Genomic DNA, 4896 nt, shown 5'->3' with positions numbered 1-4896 from the left:
ATTATATAAATCCCATGAAAAAATACCCGAACCCCGTATTATGTATTTATGATAAAGTCCTCGCATTGTGAATATTTCCCGCCCTTGGTTAAATATATAACCATAAACGCATTTTTTGGGAATTTATAAGTTCACCTGGAGCTTATTAAACAACCCTCCCCGCGCGCAATTTTAGAGTTAATTAACCGCCCGGGTTAATTAAAAACTTAAGCAGCCCCGCAAACCAATGAGAATGCCCCCGATACAATTAATAACAGTTTATAAGCCCGGGCCCGCGCATTAATCTCCCGCCTTGTTCCATAAGCGCCCATCGTCTGATCTCGGCCCTCGTATCTGACGGCTGTGGATCATTTCGCGACCCCCGCCATTGCCGAAAGATAACTCCTGGGGAAACGGTGGTATTTCCCCCATACCATGGACACGCGTCACTCTCCTGCATTGCTCGCTGCCCCCTCCGTCCGAAACCGCCCAAGCCCAAAGGCGGTGCGGGCCAAACCATTTACCGCCCTCTCTCTGACCCTTTGCTGATGTCACCACCACGTCACCGCCATGTCACCTGCCACGTCGTCCATACCGTACTCCCACTGACGTCATGCTTACATCACCCGTCCAAAAAATCAAATTTTCCTGCCAAAATTCATTTTTGCTCAATATATGGTAAAAAGGTCATTTTTGTTATAATTTTGCTGCCGACAGAACTTTGGGTTTTGATGTCAGCTGAGGTCGCATTTCCAATGTTTTAAACCGCCTCCTGACCACGAAGGCTCCACCAATGAAGCTCGCGCCCTCAAAAAACCTCCCCAGTGCTGTTTTTCTTCCTCTTTAAATACAGTTTAAAGCAAACCGAGGGATTTCGGAGGTTCACAGAAAAAGGAAAAAAGGGATTTACGGGGATATTTGCTACAGAGACATGAATTTGCTAGAGAAAGGCGGTGAGAAGACATGTTACAGTCTTATTTTTGCCAGAAAAGCGGTGAGCAGGGGTCAGATCAGCGATAAAGAGTATCAGAAGAGCATTAAAGAGGATCCAAACAAGTCAAAGAGTATCAGTGGAGAATTAAAAGATGAATCAAATCAGAATTAAAGAGTATCAGAGCCAACTAAGAGAAGCAGGTCAGAAGTTTAAAGAGCAGTTAATACAGAGAGTCGGCGCACAACTACTTCAGACAGCTGCAGGCCGAACCCTAAAGGGCCTGCATCCAGCACAACATAAGTTAGTTGTTTTTACTTTGCTTGTATATTACTTTAGGTTAAACTTAGATATTCTCTCATAGCTTTGATGAGATACTTGTTGTACATATTTTTATTGTATAAATACCCTCTTCATCAGAGTTTTGAAGAGGTTGGGTCTGTGTAGATTTCTTAGACTTTGCTGTAATTCTGAACTTTGGAATAAAAAGCTGTTGGAACCAACCGTTGTCTGGCCTACTGGATGAGGAATTGATGCAGAAGACCTGTCACATAATTCTTGAATCAACGCATGGATCAATAAGTATTCTCTACTTTGTGTTTTACTATTTTCGAGTGTGTTATATCATCTCTATTTCATAGATCTGAGTAGTAGAGAAAAAGATTAATCCAGAATTTTCTTAGCTGCACTCTGTTTTCAGTCTTTACTATTTTATGTGTTTTCTTCATAATTAGAATAAACAGTGAATTCTTAATTGCTCCTGTTTCCCCTAATTCTTTCACGTTGAGTATTTGCTAAGGAATTCTTAATTGCTCCTTAACAGTAATCATCCATTTTCCCCTTGTCAATATGATGAAGGATTCTTAACTACCCTTCACCCATTTGAGTCCATTCCATCTGATTCCAACATTTAAATTGTTCCATGTTTGAGTACCTTGCTCTGTGATGCCATACTCTGTTAAAAACCAAATCCAGGAAACCATCCTCCTTTTGACTCCATCATGCCCAATGCACTGAACTATTCAGTTTTGCCTCACTGTTCTATTGAACCTCACCACCCAAACTCAAAAAAAAATCCTTGAACTTCATAACTAGCCTAATATCCTTAAAAACAAAGCTAAATCATAAAGAGAGAGCCCTCTCTAGATGCAGATTGACTAGAATCTGTATCTAAAAGATTGGTCCGTGGTTACCTCGGCCATATTCCCTTTCTTACAACTTTTGGGAACAACCTGAGTGATAACATCATTGGTGACTCCACTGGAGAATCTGAATAATTGTTTGTTGCTACTGTTCTCTGTATAATTTACAGATGGAGCCTGAAGTTAGCTAGGTAGCCTTTGAAACTGCTTTTGCTTTGCAATTGCAGAAGTAAATAAATGTTGCTTTAATCTATCTTCGGTCTAGCTTATGGATTGAACAGTTGGTTTCAAATGCTTGATCAGTTCCTCTTGTCAAAATAGAGTCTTTAATAAAGTTTAAACCTCATATCTAAAGCCTCTTAAAGAAATCATAAAATTTGTTTTGAAAAATCATAAAAAAATCAAAATAATCATAAAAATCTTAAAATTTTGTTTCCTGGAGAAACTGAACCTTTTTTTTCAGAATTGTTTTATAGGTTTAGATCTGATCTGGGATGGTGGACAGGGATCAAACACACAAAGGTTAAAATCATCCACCTGGCAACTCCACATCAATTTCACAATCAAGACTCCACTGGAGAAATGAACCTGAAATAATTGTATGAAAAGATCAGGCTTTTAATTTGGATTGTTATCCAAGAAATTGTGTTCTTTCTCATTTGATAAGATTTTTCAATGTATATTGTATTTTAGAGATGACTTTAGATTAAATTTTTATTATTTTCCTTCCAGAAATATAGATGCAAATTCTCCTTACACATTTGAACATCAGTCTTCTAATTCTTATGAATTTCATTTTTCAGTTAAGGAGAATCCAAAAATCAAGACCAATCATCCAATCCCTGAACATATTCCGGTACCTCATAAAGTTCCTGATAGGTATAAACCACTCATTTTGCCTCCTACAGGACGTGCTTTCCCTAACGATTATCCCAAGTATCTCCCAAGATTTGATGGAGAGAATGGTGTCACTGCCCAAAAACATATCCAAGTTTTTGAAGATTATCTTAACTTATTTGAAGTGAATGTTAGTATTAGGCTTTTGGCTCTTTCTTTGCAAGGCAAAGTCAGGAGTTGGTTCAAAACCCTGCCTGAGGCAAGCATCTCAAATCTTGAGCAGTTTCTCAAACTCTTCCTTGATAGATGGATAACCAAAGTCAATCTCCTCATGATCATAAAAGAATATAATAAGTTAAAAATACATCCAGATGAAACAGTGCAACAATTTTCAGACAGATTCAATCAAATCTATTATTCGATACCATTGAATATAAAACCTCCCCCTGATTCAACTCTACTGCATTAACCAAGAGCATTTGATTCAGAGATAGAATTTCATCTGAGAGAGAGAAACCCCTCCACTATGGAACAAATGCAGAACATGGCAGTGGATGTAGAGGTTAATCTGAAAATTAGAAAAGAAAAGTTGAAAACAAAGAAAGAGGAAAAACTTGACATTTTGATAAGGAAAGCAGAGGAAATGATATTGAAAATCACAATGAAACCTGAATGTTTTGTTCAAAATCATCATGACACATTTGTTTCACAAGAGGAAAGGGTTGATATTCATGAACAAATTCCTACTAGCCCGATCTACCATAGATCAGATGATAGATTCATAAAGCAATATGTGGAGGAGCAATCTCCTGATCTGATGTGTGCATTTGATAACATTTCTTCTTTCAATGATTCACCCAAGTATGATTAATATGATGATGATTATGTTCCTCAAAACCAAATTAACCTTGCAGAGGAATCAGAAGCTAATTTGTGGAACAAGGAAATTCAGGATCAACAGCTTAAAAGTATTGACCAACTTGTTCATTGTAGCAGTAAGAATGAGGAGGAAAGTGCAGAGAATTTTGAAATCAGTGAAGGAACTTTACCATTTTGTTTTGATTCTTTTCATTTTATCATGGATAACTATCATGCAATTAGAAATCAAATGTCAACAAGTCCTGATATTAACCATCTAGGGGGCAATCAAATTTTTGTTCAAGATTTATCATATTTAGATTTGTAGCCCCAAAGTGCCATTGAATGTCAGATTGCGGAAGAACACCTGGAACTAGAATCTAATGATCAAAAAATCCAAGTTGTTTCCCTGCCCCTTTGTTTTGAATCATCCGAAAGCTTTAAAGAAAAAGAAGAGCAGCTTGAAGAAATCTGTCAAGTTCCATTTGAACCTGTATGTAATGAGTTGCAACAATCCTTCCAAGTTCTTTATGATCCATCAGCTGACAGGTTGAATGATGAAAGAAATCGGAATTCTTCTCCATTAACACACTGTGAGAGTAAAAAACAAGATGATAATGGTTTTACAATACATGCATTATAATTAGTTAAAATATCACCACTAAGAACAGTTGAAAACATACATGGTGATAAAGACAAGGGTGATATTTCAGTTTCATGGCATGAAAGCTATCCAGAACATTTGTACAGTTATTTGAATCAGTTCGAGATTAGTGTATATATTTTTCAGGATCCTTTTGTACAGTTTCTAGATTCAACAAAGGAGATCATGAATTTCCTTATCTTCTCACAGGTTAACAAAGCCAAATTTGATTGCAAGATCTCAATTTTAAACACCATCAAGCATAAACAACACGGGTCACTGATGTATATGATGCTTAAGTGGTTGCATTGGTTGTTTCATTTTACCTAACCAGCAATCAGAAGGTTGATTAGAGTAAAGTAGGTAGGATTTCAGTTTGTTTTAAGTCAGTTTTCAGTAAGCTAGAAAATAAATCCTTAAATGTTTGAATCCAAGATCTTGACGATCTACTAATTTGGTTTGAAAGTTGCAACACCATTTTTATTTATTTATTTATATATATATAT

Source organism: Pinus tabuliformis, chromosome 8 (assembly GCF_031772625.1).
Source record: "Pinus tabuliformis cultivar Carrire ecotype Pingquan chromosome 8, CPIR1, whole genome shotgun sequence".
Lineage (NCBI taxonomy): Eukaryota > Viridiplantae > Streptophyta > Pinopsida > Pinales > Pinaceae > Pinus > Pinus tabuliformis.
The sequence above is the reverse complement of the archived record's forward strand: the minus strand, read 5'-3'. Positions refer to the sequence as shown.